This window comes from Ceratotherium simum, chromosome 34 (genome assembly GCF_057802395.1).
Source record: "Ceratotherium simum simum isolate JZ-2026a chromosome 34, ASM5780239v1, whole genome shotgun sequence".
In the NCBI taxonomy this organism is placed as follows: Eukaryota; Metazoa; Chordata; class Mammalia; order Perissodactyla; family Rhinocerotidae; genus Ceratotherium; species Ceratotherium simum.
Genome location: NC_141933.1, coordinates 28,931,083 through 28,950,528, shown reverse-complemented (window position 1 = coordinate 28,950,528; position 19,446 = coordinate 28,931,083).

Here is a 19,446-nt window from a genome sequence, read left to right as displayed (position 1 = left end):
AGTACTGTCACACTATAGGAGATAAGAGGAAATATCGTGAATTTTTCAGGGAAATGTCTTTGCTGTATTGAATTGTCTCTATTTACATAAAGATAAAACCTGGTTTAAAACTTAATGTAGACAAAATTAAGGGTGAGTTTGAGATTACATGATTTAAAATGAAGATACGCTGTCCCTGTCTAAAAGTGAAATCCATAATATTGGCCACTGATATTTGGGATAGCTGCATTGATTTTTGAGCCATTATAGGTAATACTCGTACATTATTGACATTCTTAGTTAGTGTAAAATATATGTATGTGCCACAGCTCTTTAGAAACCTTTGCCTAAATTAGTATTCTCTGGCTGTTTGTTCAGAGTAAACCCCAGAAAACATATCTTCACATTTAAGTACAATTTTTTTTTGTCAACACCATTACTGAAATCAGAAGTAGAAAATTAAGGGCATGTACCCTATACCATACCCCACTGTTCATTTTTTATAGAAATGTATTTTTAGGTTTGAGATGCAACTCAGGGCAAACATACTCAAATGCATTAGCTGTTTATATTTAGTAGGAATCACACATCCAAGAATCTTCTCCCTAGAAAAATACACATTACATACATATAGAAAATTTAGCATCTATTGTGCAGGGGTTTGTGGCTAATCCAGGGGCTCACTCATATTTATCAGTTTTAGAGTCTGTAATTGGAGAGAAATCGTCGCTATGCATGAGTTATGTGAATGGTTATTGCAGTGAAAAGAAATAATCGTTTTTTCTGAGTCTCTTAGCTGTCTACAAGACAGCATTTGCTTATCTCTGCCTTCTTCTATGTAGTATATTTTGGAAAACAAAAAGAGTTATGACCTGGAATAAATGTATTGCAATAATTATATTGATTTGAGCCTGGGATAGTGGTGGCCAAAGGTTCAGATGTGGTGCTTTGTACTGTTTGATGTCCTGTACTACACTCTGGGCGCCTGCAGTTATCGCAATAATGAAGGACTGTCTGGTTGAGGACTGACTTGTTTCTTAGGTGACTTTCACTGATACTTATACAAGAAAAGGTTCTCAAATTATCATATCATATTTAGAAAGCTACGTTACATATGTGTATTATATAATACATATATAACACTTATATGTAATATATACATACCACATATATGATGTATATATATGAGATATCTGAGTATATCTATATAGATAGATAGAGAGGTATATCTGTCTATCTAGAGAGAAAGAAACCATGTTTTTAAAATCTTCCTACACAGCTTTCCAAAGAGAGGCAAACACACTATTACCTAATCAAAGAGATCAAGGAATTTTCTTTATATTCTTCTCTATGGCAGCAAGGAAGTACTTTATTGGCAGTTCTTCTCAACAACATATCAAAACATTAAATGCGTATGAAATGACATGCAGCAAGCCAGTTTCGTATATTGCCTCTACTTTTCCACAGCTGCTCCAGCCTCCCTCATTGACATCTTTCCCAAACAAAACCTGCTCAGCCTTAATCTTGAGAAAGTGGTTGCAAGAAGGTATGACTGTAATGAGGCTGAGCCGTGGGTAGGAGCCTTCCCTCTTACAGCCCTTTACACACACCATCGGTGGGCTTTGTCTGGTGCATATGGTTGAGGGGGATGTTAGTTCAGGAAGTTGCACTAAAGCTGAATTTGTCCTTGCAGAAATGAAAGCAATCACCTTTATTTTTATTTGGGGCATTTTCTCATGGGGGAAGAAAACAAGTTGTCATATTGTTCTTCCTTGTCATAAAGTTATTAATGATCATATTTGCTTTTATTCTTTTTCTTTTGGACCGAGCTGCTCCAAAAATCAAACCAACGTTTATTTGAGGAATAAGCCCTTAAATGGCTTCTGAATCCAGTTGTCCATACTTTGCCACTTTCCTTCAACACGATTTCCCCACAGTGGAGAAGCCACTTGAAGTTCAGTTCTCTCCCCATTCCATGTCAAAATCTAGGCCTAATCCTGCTAACATTTATGGATGACGAGTTACAATTCCATAGTAAGTTCAAGCATTTATTGAGCTCCACTTATGCGCTAGGCACTGTATGAGACCTTTTAAATGTGCTTTCTTATATCTTTAACATATCCCTACAGAGTAAGTATGCTAACAGTAGTTTATAGATGAGAAAACTGAAGTTCAGAAAGGCAAAGCAGGGCCGGCCCCGTGGCTTAGCGATTAAGTGCGTGTGCTCTGTTGCTGGCAGCCCAGGTTTGGGTCCCGGGCGTGCACCGACACACTGCTTCTCTGGCCATGCTGAGGCCACGTCCCACATACAGCAACTAGAAGGAAGTGCAGCTATGACATACAACTATCTACTGGGGCTTTGGGGGAGAAAATAAAATTATAAAAAAAAAAAAAAAAATCAAGGTGACATGGCTGCAGGTCTAGCTCTGGCCTTGGGACCTAGTTCTGTAATTTGAGTTTCTGCCTCATTCCTGAGACAAAGCCACCATTTTTCACCCTATTCCTGATAAAGCAAGTGCTTGAACACTTATCTCAGTAACATCTCCAGATTTTATAATGACTGCCCTTGTTTCTACAATTTTTCTTCCTCGTGCACTTACTGAAAAGTGAGCTATCTATCTGCCTTCCTGCTGGCATAGATCTCTTAGTAGTTTTCAGTCATAAGCCCTCTATTGCTAGGACATCTGGCTATCTCTTACTGGACATATCTGATTTCAGTAATTAAGCTAGATTACTACTTACTGTCAGCCCTAGCATTCTGTGGCATTACACAATTTCCAGTTACCTGACCATGCCAGTGTGCATAAAGTTATAGAGATTTCTTGTTCATATAACCAATGGAATAGACTCTGAGGGCGAGCAGGAGAATTTGGGAAAAAACTTTATACGCCCCTCACTGTTTGAGATTGAATATTAAGTTTAAATGTCTGGATTTCTGCTTATGAAATTTTCTTCTATTTTTTATCTTTCTCAGATTTTTTAAGATGATGTCTAATTGCGGAAATGGTTTGTATGTTCTATATAAATCTAATATAAAATTTGCTTTTGGAAAAAATCTTAAGTGTCACAGTGTCCTTTCCTCTGATAAGTTATTAACAATAATATTTCTTTTTGTTTTGTTTTGAAAGGACCATATTTTCTTGGGTGAGTTTGAGTACAAAAATGGACTGGTATCACTATGGCATTGCTCAGTAAACATTCATTAAATATTGTATACTCAAGATAGCCACCCGATTTCATCCACATCAACCCATATCAGTTAGTGGTGGCTGTTTCACTGGGTTTCAAAGGAATTGAAGTCTCTTCAAGCGCTATGGAGGAAAATAAAGGTCACGATTGATAAGTGATGTCTACCATGTAAGCAGAACGGGAAGGGGTGGCAGTGTCATGTGAACTTGAATTCGCTTGGTCAGCACTATGTTCTGCTTGCCTTAGTAGACTTGTTCCCATTGTAGTGTGTGCAATTTCTTCTCTCCTTTAGTGCATTGACCTGTCACAGGTTCTAGTTTCTCTGATCTTTCCTGCCTTACTGCATTTATCCATATATGTCCATTGAGTCATTAGTTATAGCACCAACTTGAGAATTCTGAGATAAATGTTTTGTCTACACTGAGAAAAATCCTATTTTCATCCATATTATATTCCACTATCAGACAAACCATTTAATACTGTCGGGACGGGGAAAATCCATTTTCTACCCTCCTTGTATTCTTATGGCTGGACTAATAATAAAATTGACACAAGACCAGATTAACAGGAGAAAACCCCAGTTTAATATGTAAGTACTAGAGATCATAGAGAAATGATCATAGAGAAATGAGTGAACAAAGCAAGCAATATATATATCTTTTACACAAAGAAACAATAAATTTGTGAGGAATGACAGGACAAAGACGCTTAGATTTGTGGTACATAATTAGTGAGGAATTTAAGCAGGTCCAAATCAAGCCCTTTCTATGGGACTGTGCCTATGTTGCGTCCACCTCACTATCAGGTAAATGGTGTGTCTGTTGTAACCTCTGGTGATTCTCTACTATCTTTAGACTTTAGAGTTGGGTTTTGGGGTTCTACTCATAGTGAAGGGGAGCAGAATTTGTCACTCCCAAATATGCCCCTGTGGCATAAAGGTTATTTAGACTGATTACTTTTTAAAAACAGCCAACATAAGAGAAGCTCTGAAAAACAAGTTAGAAGTTACCCTTTTGTAAGAGATGTTTACATTTATAAGGGAAATCTCTGTTTTTAAGACTGCCTCCCTCTGCTGTACCAGGAAGAGGGGGATGAATCAAACTCTAGAAACTCTTATCAGTGGAGAAAGCAAGGACTTAAATCTGCATAATAACCTTACCCTTGTTTACCGTGCTTTCCTGGTAACTCCCATAACAGACTACTCATCCCCAACATCTTCTTCTGTCTTTAGCTGAAGATGGTATTTAACGTGATGCTTCAGCCATTTTGGTGAGTTACTCAGTTTTCCTGTTTTTTTCCCATGTATGCAGGAGGTATCTATGTTGTTAAACTTCTGTTTGTTTTTCTCCTGTTAATCCGTCTTATATCAATTTAATTATTAGATCAGCCAAAGAACCTGGAAGGGAAGAAAGGAAAATTTTTCCATCCCCAATGTACCTCTATTAATATGTGAATATATGCAACTATTTAACTTGTCTGAACCTTCATTAAATTATTTTTTAAGTGGCTATAATAATAATAATAATAATAACAACTATTGCATAGATTTGTCATGTGATAACTGAGCTAATGCATGTAATACACTTAGCACAGAGCAAGCACTCATTAATGATTTATAAGTGCGATTTTTATTAGTGAATCAATTGAGTCTAAGGGTAAAACTGAAATTTCTGAAATGCAGCTGATTACAAAATCAAAAGGTGGATAACTTCAGGTGTATGCGGTGAAACATACTTTATACAATCAATTTATTTTATGTGTTCAACTTTTGGGATATTTTATGAATGAAATCAGTAAAACCCAACTTCAGAATCTTCACATAACTAATTTTTTCAAAGTCATTATTATTTTTCCTGCAATATGTAATGTTTAGTTAGTAATGTTCTATACTGTTTTCTAGGTCTCTACTCAGCATCTGAAAAATTACCATTTCTTCAGCACCTCCTCTCTGCTGAGCACTCTAGGGACCCAATGTGTGCCAACCCTATTCCTCATAACAACTTTACAAGAGACGTTTCATTACCTCTACATTAGAGATGAGGGAGCTGAGTTTCAGAGTTTTTAAAGTCAGTAATACACAGTTAGAAAAGGATTTCAGATTGATTTGGTTTGGCTTAAAACCATTCACTACACTAGACAATTTTAAATTAGAGGTCTTGCCATGAGACAATTCTGCCCAGGTAGTCACTCATTAATAAAACTGGTACACATATGATCATTACGAGAAAATCATTTTGAAGCATAGCAAGTTTATTTAAAGTTCAACATGTTGACTCTCCTGTCACATTCTCATTAGCAATAATTAGTGCCATTATGATTGATGTGAGGCCATCAAGACACATTGCAGGAGTTTAACTCGTGTGTTTGAGGCTAGATTATGGCTGTACAACAAGCCAGTGACTGGACTGAGCCCACAATAATTAAGTCTTTTACTTTAATAACTGCTCAATTAACTTAAACATAAAACTGACAACCACCCTCTGAAACAAAAATATAACAATAAGAACAAAGAGACAAACTATACTCAACATTAAGTGTAAGCAGTAAATTAAATTACTATAATATTTTGGGAAACCAATTTAAATTGTATTTGGGTTGATATTCATATTTTATAGGAAGAAACTGATGTACATTAACATGATAAATCAAGATTTTCAGTAAAGTTAAATATATGTATATACGGGTGTGTGTGTTTATTATGTATATGTATTTTTTAAGTTAAATATATATGGGTATGTATACACATCTACACTTACTTTCTGTCTTAAATATCTCTAAATATCTCTCAGTTTTTATGGTGAAGCAATAGCCTCACTAAATTATCTCCCACTTTATTCTTGAGAGAATTAATCCATGATTAGAGAAGAACAATCATAATTACTCAAACAGTTTGAACAACCAATGCACTGGAATTGGAAATTGACAAAGTAAAAGGGAGCTCTAATAATTGTAATTAGGAGGAAGAAATGGTATCAGCAGACGCTGCACTAACAGAATCCAAACCAGTCCGATTATTGGTGGCACATTACACCTGTAAGCCTATTACAGAGCTTGTGGCAAGAAATTTGAAAGGTTGCTCATAATAAATCCATTATTCATTTGGCTTTTCTGGGATGAACTTCAGGCTGGTGAAGCTGGCTCTGGAACTATAGAAAATACTTTTTTGCCAGTTATAGGTAATCTCTCATAGTTGAAGTAGAATTAATAACTCAGCCAAGTGTTGGGTTATTTAGCTGGTTACTGTAAGGAGAAGCTGCTTTGAAATCCAAAGCACTATCTTAGTTAACAAGTTGTTGATGCCTACATATTAGGCATTTTATTTCTCTTTTCAGTGTTTTAACACAGAAGATGAAAAAGAAATTACCTTCTTCCATATCCCCAAATTTAAAAAAAAATGAACCAAAAAACTGCCAATTACGATTAATATCCTTAATCATGTTAGTCTCTATACTATTATTTTACTTTTAGAGAAGATGCTAAAGGTAAGTCTGTTGAACCTAATTAGTGATAATTAAAAATTCCTTATGATAAATAAATGGCAAGCCGTAGGATATTGGAGTATATGAGGAAGCCATTTGGTGTAAAACTAATTCAGCCTGAAGTTTTTTCCAAAAGGGCCTGACGTGGTTGCTGAGCATGCATTGTATATCTGCTTTAAGTATTTACTATGTCCCAAAGACAAGGACATGCCCTTAAAGCTAAGGATGTAACTTCTCCCACATTGGCATTTCCTTGAGGATAAGCATCTCTTCCTAAACTAAGGATTGTTTGCTGGCCTGCTGCACTCACCCTGTGACCACCCAGCTCGAGACCACAGACCTGCTACCTGCCGTTTTCATCAATTGCTGTGTGAATTGCTGTGGTGGCAAAGCAGTCTTGTGACTATTGTAAAAGGGACATTCCAGTCATATGTGATACATGCTCTTGACGGTATATAACCAGTTTGTCAACCCCCACTTCTTTGGAGTGCTCCATTCTTTTGTGAAAGGACTCTCCCGGGCTATATTGACCTCAGATCTGGCTCATAATAAACTCACCTCAATTTTGATTTATAGATTGGTTATGGATTATTTGCTTTGACACTTAGTTTTAAATAGTACTTCAGTATTATTTCATTTAATCTTCACAACCCTGTAAAATAATTACTTTATTAATTTTACTTTAAAGATGAAGGAATTGAAGTTTAGAAAAGTTGAGTGCTTTGCCCAACCCATAAAGTGAAAGAATGAATATTTAAACACTGAGACTAGTATCTGTTCTTAATCATTACACTGTATTTCTTTTCCTGAAGAGAGTCTAACAGACTATAGTAACATGTAAAAGCTAATATTGTATAGATATAAATCGTTGTTTAGTTCAGCTGACATTCATTTAGTATCTCGGGTATGCCAGGCATAAGAACAACAAAGAATGCAATGGTTTGAAGCCAGGCCAGTCCTTTTAAGTGCACAGACTATTGTATGAGAGAGAACGCATGTCCAAATATAACTACAGTCACGAGTGCCAAATATAAGATACAGAAAAAGCACAGTGCAATTTCAGATATGAGAGCTGATACTGCTAGGCATAAGTATAGGTAAAGGCTGTGATGAAAAAGGAAAACCCAGAGGTAGTGTGTAGTAAAGGACCTGTGTTTGGATTTTTACTTTTGGTTTTTAGTAATGTCTTTCATTGATGAAATTTTTCTTATGTTTTGTTGTTATTGTTAAACAAAGCACATGGTTTTCCTCCCAGGATATTGCCACCTGATTGCTGCTCTCATTACCAATTGTATTGATTACATTTGTTAAAGGCAACCCGACTATGAATGTCTTTTCTTTAGCAAGTGATGGATGAATGCTGCTATAGCACTTAATGAGATGCAATAAATTCCATTACTTTTCTTTCTTTTTAAAATGTAGCCACTGTAGAAATGTTCATGTATTCATAAACAAAGTCTGTCAGGTATGGTCTTTCATGGATTGAAATATATTTATAGTTTCAGAATTACATTAAGTGGAATTCTTGATTTGCATGTTTTGAGACCCTCATTGGTGGATTGAAAGAATAAGGCCATGTCCAAGTTGGCGCCCAGATTTCTTCCTGTGGTAGGAGCTGGACTCCATATAGTGTGATTGGAAGGCTCCTGGGAAGACACTTCTACCCACAAAATATCCCCAGGCTCTTAGAGTTGCTGAAATCCCTCAACAACATGCATCCATGTGAGTTAAGCATTGCCTTTGAAAATAACCTCTTCTAAAATGCAGAATTTTCTGAAGAGTCTCTCAACTGAGATTTGTCTGATTCAGAGTTAGCAAACTCTTTTAATATTCTAATGAACACTGCGAGGCAAGAATAGAGAGAGAACATATAGATGATATATAGTCAATATAATATCTAGATAATATGCATAACATATGTAATCATATATCTATTTAATATAGAACATGATTCCTATTGCTCTCTTAATCCACTCTTATAGAATCTCATTATGGTTAGTAAATAATTTTTGACATTCATTAAATTCTATTGAATTCAAATATGTAATCTCAATATAATGTGATATATAAAGCCAAATAGAACTGCAGTTATAAAAATAAGAATTAATTCCAGATAGGATAGGGTGGGATATCACAATTTTAGAAGGAAGAGATGACATGGAATATTAAAGAGAGAAGGTGAAATTTGAATTTGGACCTTGAAAAAAGACCACAACAGGAGCCAGAGTTTACTGGGGATTCCCTGGAAGCTAATCTATGAGAGACCAAACCAGTAGTACTAGGATTCCATTGAATTGCTCTAAATCCCAATTCTAAGAGTCATGTAATATAAAACCCATTAGTTACCTGCTGTATGATTCTATATAACTAGTTCCTTCTTTAGTCCTTTTGAAATCTGTCAGAGAGATCAATCTGAGCCGATTATTCTTGAACTTTCCCCCTTTTGTCTCTATTTTGTCAATGGAAATAATGGCATGAACATCAGGTAATATAAATATACTTTTGACCCCACATTCTGCCTGCCTAGTCCAGTAGAGCAGGCATTTACTATAAGACACTCTAAATTGGATTAGATTAGAGAAGACACTCTAAATCAACTGTAAAATTTTCTGCATTAATGGAAATGTTCTGTAATCTCTTCTACCCGATACGGTGGCCACTAACTTAATGTGACTGAGCACTTGAAATGTGGCTAGTGTGAATGAGGAACTGAATTTTTAAATTTTATTTCAATTTATTTAAATTTAAATAGCCACATGTGGTTAATGGCTACTCTGTTGGACAGTGGAGTTCTAGGTAGAGTGAACAGGAGGCACGGAGGAAAAGAGTCATGTGTATTTGGAAATCATATAGTAATTTGTAAATGCTAGAGCATAGGTGAAGGCTATAGTGTGTCTGAAGATGAGGACTGGATAATAGACTAAGATAAGTTGGAAAAGGCTTTCCAATAGCAAGCCAAGTGATAAGGCTGGCCAGAGACATTGAAGCCTAACAGTGTGACATGAAATTTCTTTTAGAACAATCTTCTTGGCATATGAAAGAATGATACAAGTATAGGGGACAGGGAGTGGATATGGAATGGATATTATAAAGAAACAAGTTGAATATTATGAATCATAGAATAGTAAGAATAGGAATAAAGTAAAATAGTTAAATATTGTAAAAGTAGAATTGACACTACTTAAGACTGATTTGGGGAGAAAGAGTACAGTCATGAAGATGATTTGGGGATTCTAGCTTAGGTAATTAATAGGTGATAATAATGTCGAGGTTGGAGGGAAGTCTAGTTTGAGAGAGCATATCAGTTAGCTATTACAGTAATGCTGCATAACAGCAGGCAACTCAGTGGCTTAAAACACCCATTTGTCATTGCTCATAAGTTTATAGGTTGACTGGGCTTTGGCTGGGCATTTCTTAGAGATAACGAATTATAATATTATTTAGGGATGCTTATCTGGTGATTAGAAATATTTTGGTTAATTACGGATATTCTCAGCTTGGTTTGCTGTCTCTATTACACATATCTCAACCTCTAGCTGGCAAGTCTGAACATATTCTAACAGCAAACCAAGGGGAGAAGAAGCGTAAACATCAAGTACTTTTTAAGCCTCAGTTTGTGACAAGTTTGCTAGTGGCCTGTTGGCCAAAGCAACTCATGTGGCCAAACCCAGAGTCTGTGTAGGAGGGTACCACAAAGAGCATGAATAGAGGAAGATAGGAAAACTTGGAGCCATAAACAAAATTCCTTTTCCATGGTTTTCCCTCTGGCCAGTTATTTGTCTCTTCTACATGAAAATACCCTTTCTGCATATCCCATCTGTCTTCAATGATCCATACAATCATTGATCATTGTGTTGGACTCAGAGTTCAGCAACTTATGATTTACGTGAAGTCCAGATATTGTTTGGTTTCTCATGATCCAGAGAGCTATGAACTAAAAAGACAAGTTATCTAGCCTCCCAACTCCCTACACACTCACAGCATAATGAGATAAGGACAGGATAACTGCAACAGGCCATTTCATTTAAAAAGTGGAAGGATGGGAGACACATAGCAGTCACTGCTTCATGAAGATTATGGAATCCAACTGGAACAGTGTTGCAAATTACCACTAACCCTGGTTTGAGTGGGGCAGGGTGTTCCTTGATTAGACCCAGTTTTTGCTCCTTGGAAAGTGGCTTCCTAGACCATTGTTCTAGGATAATGCCTTAAAGGATAATGCCTTTAAGACTTCAAGAAGTTCTTTTGACTAGGTAGGTGAATTACTCTTGGTTTAATCTTTGTCCCCAGGTAGTTTACTCTGAGAATTGTTTTCCCAATGGAGAATTTGGAGAAGAGAAAAAATTTTGTGATCAATCCAGAAACTACTGGCCCTTCTATCTCATATACAACTTATAAAAGCCAGATCACACTTTCTACTTTCTGCCTGGAAACCTTGTTGCTCACTTCCAAAATTTTATTAGGTGCATCTTACATCTTACGACTTACTGCAGGTGACAATTATGCCAGTTGTTTTGCCACTACATAACATTTTTAGCAGCATCCTCAGTATTTTTCTAGTCTTTATTCAATGCCCATTCTGAAAGCCAACATAACATATTGTTAGTTTTTGTTATGGTAGCACCCTGTGTCCGGTGCCAATTTCTCTGTCAATTAGCTCCTATTGCAATAATGCTTCATTACTCAGATCCTTAAATGATAATGATTTACTAATGTTCATGAGACTAGAAATGATGTTGGTATAACTTGTCTGACCATTTCTTCTGATCTCAGCTTGGGACACATATGTGAGTGTTTTGTGGTTTCCTTGCAGTTGGCTAATGTAAGATGACTGGGACAAGGGTCCCTAATTCATGTCTTTCAGCCTCCAGTAAGGAAACCAAGAGTCCAAGAATGGAAATAGAAGTGTGCCTACACATTTTCAAACATCTGCTTGCATCAAGTTTGCTGTTGTCCCACTGGCCAAAGCAAATCACATGGATGACTAAGTCCGAAGTCAGTGTGGGAGAGCATTAACAAATGCATGAGTACTAGAAAGTATGGAAATTGGGTATATCAGTGCAGTCAGTCTACCACAGAGGGCGTGGAATGAATTTGGTTTCCAATAAGAGAGGAGACAAAGAAGCCAAGACAGTATCATTGAGGTTCTTCTATTCTGGGCTAGAAAGTCCGTATCTATACTAAAGGAAATGAGAAAATAGTGAAGAATTTTAAAGCAGAAGATCAATATTTTACTTTTTTTTCTCAGAAAAATTATTCTGCAACACTGTGTGGGAATTATAAAAATATGACTTTGAGGCAGGGGGACCGTTAGAAGATTATTGTCTTAATTCAGGTGATAAATCATAAGTGCCTGATAAATTAGTAACAGTAGTTCAGAGGAACACTACATGGTACCTGATGAGGGGGGGAGGAATTAAAGTTTGAAATCAGTACTTCTCTCTTACTATTTCAAGGTGAAGAGGAAAAATAATTATCCCACTAGCTCAAAGATAAGGTTGACTATTTTTCATTAAAAATGATACCAGGGGCCGGCCTGGTGGTGTAGTGGTTAAGTTTGGTGCACTCCACTTCAGCGGCCCTGGGTTCATGGGTTTGGATCCTGGGTGCAGACCTATCCCACTCACCAAGCTACGCTGTGGTGATCACCTACATACAAAATAGAGGAATATGGGCACAGATGTTAGCTCAGAGCCAATCTTCCTCACCAAAAAAAAAAAAAAAAAATCCCCAATTCCTTTCTTTTAACTTATACTTCATATTTTTAGAAGGAGGTTTGGAATCTCCTCTAGATTCACAGTCTCAGCCTCAAGTAATTAAGTATAAGAAATTGTTGACACCCTCAAATTAAGGTAACACAGAGCTTTAAGTAAATGGAGCCTATTGTATTTTGAGTGTTCTTTCAAACTAGAGTTCCTTTAAGGTTTGATTATTAATTTTTATTTTCCTCTATTAAATCATACTTTTAAGATGTGGATTAGATTCAGTTGTGTGTTAGAGCTGGCTCATACTGACCTGAATGATCATTTCTGTTGTTTCTGTGCTATTTATACTAGACACAGAATGAGAGGCATGTTTCTCTTTTAGCAGAAACTGTTTCAGGTGTTTAAAAAAATGGTTATTTGTTTCACTGTGGCTTAGCTGACAAGACTGGAGTGGTTTTCTTGTCCATGTGAATGTCTTAGGGGATGTTTGTCAAATTGTAACAAAATCATATTGCAAAGAAAGAAGAATATTGTGAGATATTTGTTTATGAAACAGTTTAAGTAAGAGAAATACATATGCATGCATATGATTCTTCTTTTATGAGGACTTTTATCTACTCTAACAATTGCATTAGGAAACTTGTGTGGTTGGGGGTAAGAAGAGCTAAGCTTTTTTGTACGTGATTTAAATAGTAAAGAAGATCAAAAAAAGGAAGCCTGACTGAATGTGAATATATTGAGTGAGAGCCATTTTAAAATTAAGTCTAGAAAAGCAAACTTTACAAGAAAGCAAAGATGGGCTCTTTTAAAATATTATAAGGAGAAACTCATCATAAATAACTGAAGTGCACACCTCAAGTTACCTGTTGTGAAATGCTTTATAGGCCTGTTTGTGGAATCTTTGCTACAGACTTAGTTCAGATTGTAACTCTGTATCTACTATTGGAAATTGCAAATTTAGATGCACCCATTCAAGAAACACTTTTAAGAAAATCCTTACCCCAGAACATAACAACCTTTTTGTCTACCTTAGTGTCTAATGAGAGTATTTATTTTCAAATAGTAATTGACCAAGTTAAATCAACAGCATTAACAAGTAAATTTATTAGATAAATACATATCTACTATGACTCAGGCTATGTATATTAATATTTTTTGCATCCATTTCTTTTTATGTTTGTTTTTACATTTTGTTCACTCCTATATAATGTCACTTGTGAATAAAATTTATAATAGGAACCATCTTGAATAACCAGTAATTAGGTGAAAGATGAAACATAGTCTTTATTCCTTGCATTACTGGCAGGGCAAAGCACAGATGGTCTTTGTTGGACACTCTCCATGGAGAGGGGAGTAAAGGGGCAGGGATTATCTCCCTTGTTAGATGTTTCTGTTTACCATGTATTTGCCTTTTCCTTGTTAATCACAAGCCTTGGAAAACTGAGTTTCTCAACTCTGGAAAGGAGCACCTTCCTTCAGTTTTATCTCAGGCTAGAGCAAGGCTTAGGAGCTTGACACCTTTGCCTGTTCCTACAGCACCAATCTAGAAGTCTCTAGCCAGACGTATTTGAAGAATGAGTCCAAAGAAATTAGGATAGTCTCACAAACTCTTGGCCATGTTACCACATTTAAAAATTATAGTTGGAAGAGAGAAAAGATAGTGCCAGAGAGGGAGAGATGGCAACAGATCCTGTCATTGAACAGAGGTGGGTTAAAAATGACCACAGGTTATTTCCAGCTTCTCCCATCAAGAGTTGAAGTTTCTTTCCCAACTTCTAGAATCCATACTGAAATTTGCTAAGAGAGTATATCTTAAGTGTTCTCACCACGAAAAAAAGGAATGTAATTATGTAATGAAAATGTTAGCTTGATTGTGGTAATCATTTCACAGTGTATACATCATGTTGTACACCTTAAGTATATATAATATTTATTTGTCAATTTTACCTTGTTAAAACTGGAAAAAAAACAACCAGATAATGCTGGAACTGCTACTGAAGCAAGTCGGCTTGCCTCATGCTGCGTTAAATAAGACTCTACACCAATGGAAATTGTCTCGCAAAGTAAAGTGTATTTGCAGCAAATAGGAGGCCATGAGGAATCATTTCCAAAGTCATGGTATACCCGAACAAAGGGAAGCAGGAACTTTTATTTCAGTTGGGGAATGAATATTCAAAAGGGAGAGGCGGGTATTCACTTACACAGGCTCAGTTGGAGAACATGCTTCCGCATAATGAGACCTAAGCTCCATCCTGGAGAGATCTGTGCATTAAAAATAAGGCAAAGGTCATGGGTGTAGCTCTTGTGGTGAGGCTTGGTCAGTTTCAGGATGGCTGGTGGTTACATCTCCTTAACATACAAAAGGAAAGAAACAACTTGGAAAAACAGTTAATTGCTTCCAAACCCACCTTTGAGTTTCTTGAGGCACCTAGTCAGTGACAGAACAGGCCCATGAACTCCTGTGATCAGGCTCCAGAGTCCATGCTCTTAGCTCCCACACTGTACTGCCTTTCAGCAAGGTTACCTAAAAACGTTAGAGGGATTTGTCCTCGTCTGGAATGTCTTTGAGAAGGCCTTGTGAAGACTTCAGAGCTGATAGAGGACACAGCGATCTCATTATATTATAGTCGTGCTGCATATGAGAAAAGAAAGACATTTTTCATTAAATCTCTGATGTGATTGCATTGCTACTTAAATTGCAATCTGAAAATGAAAGAGCATCTTTTTAGTCATTAAAATCAGACCAAAAATTGATGTGGAAAGGAGGGTTACTATGCAATGAGTGGCAAGAGGGGTCTGATTTAGTAATGACATAATTTGTATTTGCCTCCTAAACCCTCTCTTAGCCTTCCTGGAATATATAAGATGTGAACTTGTTAATCAATTACATTTGTAGAATAATTTACACCACTTATTCTTCTTTTCTTCAAATAATTCATAGTCATGATATAATTGACATCCCATAGGGATGTCTGGTAGTGTGTACTTATTGTCAAATGTTAAGAGAGCTTTAAAAATAACTAAAATATACCGTGAAAGTGAATTAATAGAACTCATATTGTGATCTTGAATTCTCGATTGACTTTTATCATCTTGTTTGCTCACTTGCCACAGGGGAAAAGCCTGCCATCACCATGAAATTAACAATGTTTAACCCTGTTAAATAAAACTTAAAGGGTTATAGATTCTGAATGTTACACTAATACCATTTTATGACTAAAACCTTATAATTAATTTTCTTTGAAATTATCTTATGATAATCTCAAATTTGCATTTATTTAAGCAATCGTTTGATAGCACTGTTTTTCTTTTTTGGGGGGGAGGGGGCCTCTAGATTTAAGCCTTATATGTTACCTAAAATGTAAAAATCCAATTATAGTCTATCTGATTCTACAGTTTGCAACTTACTGTAGTTCAGGATTAATGAATTTATTTCATGCTTATTAACTGTGGGTAGAAAGAAGGAAAACAAACAATGTTTCCATGACTGAATTCTAGCCTCAGCTATGCATGCCTTTGTTGGAGAAGATATTCTTTGCAGAATCTCTTGTTGCTCCAAAATCATGTAACAATAATCTAGAACTTTTGAAAATGAATAAGAGATCCAAGGAGAATAGTTCTCCATTCAATTTGTATAGATGTAAAAATGTAGTAATAACAGCTAACGTTTATTGAATGCAGACATAGTGCAAAACGCTTTACATGCACTATCTGATCTAATTGTTCGACAACCCACCTTGGTGTTGCTGGGTATTGGAAATCCACACTAGATCCCTTACTCTCAGGATTTTACTTTTGCTTACTGTCCTGAAGGAAGCGAGTAGTTTAGCTGTAATAGATCTTACTATCTTAATTTGATCCACAAGCACTGGCTTGTGAATGAATTTGTGAATAAAAAGAATTGTCATTGTTTTCCAGACTTCAGAGAACTTATGGGGGGGAGGACACTGGGTTGTTGGTGAGAAAAGCCTGATCTCAGTACCCCGGCGTTCTGGAATGTGCATGGATGCTGGATCTACATGTAGCGTGTGTATCTCCATTCTTCCCTTTGGCTTTATTCAATAACTTTTCTAAAGAAAAATAGTCATAAAAATGATAACAACTCATACTCTGATTATAGTAGTGAGGAAATAGAAATGATTTTTAAATAGAGGAATTATTACATATGGTATTTAAAATTAAATATGACTTATATGAAGATCGCTTACAGTGCAAAAACATATATATAAATATGAAGGGGGAAGACTGAAATGTACACCAAATATGAACATTGAATTATATAAAATTGCTTTTGTATGACATGAATGGCGATGTAACATGGAAAATTAGAATAGTTTTTTTTAAGGTACTGGAACTTTGGGTAAATTTATTTCTTTGAGAATTTATTTATGAAAGTAAAAGTTTGAAGGAAGAATTATGTCAAAAATTAACAGTAACATCCTGTGCATGAATTTCCTCATATCTCTGTCTACTAAAAATAAAACAAATGGTTTCTAACCGAAATGTAATTTTGAGTGAACAATACACTGTGGCATTATTTCTTTAAATCTAGAGTTTTATTTTTCACATGTCACTTGCTATAGTCCGTTAGTCAAAGAAAGCATTCTTGGAGCTTCCAAGGTAGTTAGCCCTGTGTGGAACAGTGGCTGTTTTCTTTGAACACGTTTAGCTTATATTGGAACTTGTGCTGCTGAGAGTACAATATAATCCAGAAAATCTTATTTTCTAGTAGAAGTTCCTGTTCAATCAGAATTGTCCCAGGATATAGTAGGCGATTTCCCTAGTCTATCCAGAACTTTCCATCTTTGGTTAGTTGTAGCACTCTGTGGTTTGCTCTGTAATTGGATAGTTAACCACCTTAAAAGGTACAAACATTTTATGAGAAAGTGTGGTGTTCCTGCAGGAAAAGAAACTAGGAAAAATATCAATATTCTGGTACAACCATGAGGCAAAGCACTGTTTTTTAAAAAATCGAAAAATCCCTTAAATCAGCTGTGCAAACATCACCTTTGGGAACGTCTCAATTGGGAGAGTAAACGTGTATTTAGAAAGTGTGTTTCCAGTGGCTTAGGGGTTAAGTGCGCGCGCTCCGCTGCTGGCGGCCCGGGTTCGGATCCCGGGCGCGCACCGACGCACTGCTTCTCCGGCCATGCTGAGGCCACGTCCCACATACAGCAACTAGAAGGATGTGCAACTATGGCATACAACTATCTACTGGGGCTTTGGGGGAAAAATAAATAAATAAAATTATTAAAATAAATAAATAAATAAAAATAAAGGTCTCCTCTGGATTTTTAAAAAAAAAAAAAAAGAAAGTGTGTTTCCAGCACTTCCACCTCCTGCGGTTGTGGCACACGTGGAAATCAAGAGAGACTTTCAAGAGCAGAAGGTCACAGTATCTCATCTGCAGTTGCAAAAATGCTGCCAGGATATTTGAGCCTTCAGCAAATTTACCCGTCATTCCACAAGGTGGGGTTGTTTCAATATGAAAGAAAAGAGCAAGAGGCTCAAACTGAGACATGCTCTTAACGATAGTTCCAGAACACAAAAGTATTATTTTGCCATTAAGGAGAAGGAAAAGAGAGAACTTTGTGAAGGTATGAGAGAAAAGTTCTTGATTTACTTTATTTGTTCTTTTAGCCTAAAAAATGCTTTATACAAACAAATGTGAAATAAAGATGATTCTGTTGCGTATTCAGTAATCAAGTAACATAAATAATTAAATAATATGTTAATTCAACAAATATTTATGGAATGTCTCCTATGTGCCAGGCGGTGTTCCACAGCCTGAATATAAGGAACTGAACAAATCAGTAAAAAAAAAAAAAAAAAACACACTATCACAACAAAACTGTTCGTGGGACTTAATCTTTCTATTAGGGCTGTGGAGGGGCCTGCTGAGTTGAAGATGGAGCACACACATGTCATATAGCATATTAGACGATGATACATTCTAGGTAGAAAAACAAAAGGATAGAGGATTCCCAGCGCTGGGAGTAGAGTATTGTTACAATTAAATAATTTGTTCTCTGAAGAGTTCTCTGAAAAGATGGCACAGTTTGCTAAAGGATCAGAAGTGGGAGTAAAAGAAATCAAGAACGAATGACTCCCAGATCATATAACTTATTATATTGTCAGATTTTTTTCCCAGTTCATAAAAAACTGCTCTTAGAAGAAGTTTAGATTTTGGCCTTTCTTTGTCTGTTTTGGGGTCATTATAGATTACCCAAGATAGCTTGTGTGTACTTGAAGTCATGGATCCCTGGATCTGGTCCCACCCTTGCCAATATTTAGCAAGTTGCTCTTTCAGAAAACGATGGATTGAAGTAGATGGCCATGGTGTCAGCTGATCAGATGTCCATGTGTTGCCCTGCATTTCCCATCCTCCTTTGCTGTTCCGTGAGGCTCTATGACTAAGTGATGGCCAATGGGATGTGAGGAGGAAAGATATAAATCTTTTCCAGATTAAAAGAGGATTTTAATACATGTAAGTAACTATTCCTTGTGACAGTAAGGTATCATCATAGATTAATTAGCAGCAATTTTTTCCTTTTAAATAGGTAAAATAATGCTGTTTTCTACAATTGATGGTATCTTAAGATTCTGTGAAAGCAGGTGGTACTATCCTATCTAACAGTGCTTAACTTAGTTTCATAGAAAATTTGGCTTTAGTTTTTACACAGACATGAGATTGTTACAGTATAAAGGTAGAAAACTATAATTCTTAAAGTGGAAACAAGTTTCCTTTTCTTTATTGTGAAGATTTTCAAATGAAGAGAGGAAGAAAGATCAATTTTATTGAATTAGACAAAAATGTCTAATACAGGACTTGATGTTTTCATACTAATTATCTAATTTAAATATCACAATAATTTAGAGAGAATAGGTAGCTATGATTCTGTCCATTTTGCATGGACAATGAGAATGAAAGGTTACAAATCTTGTTCCAAGTCATTCAACAACTAGGAAGTGTGGAGCAAAGATCTAGCCTTGGTCCTTTGTCACCAAATCCTGTGCCTTTTACCTTTTCCAGAAACAATAAATAAAGGCGATTCATTGGGAAGACTTTTTAAAAAGAGATCATAACACATATT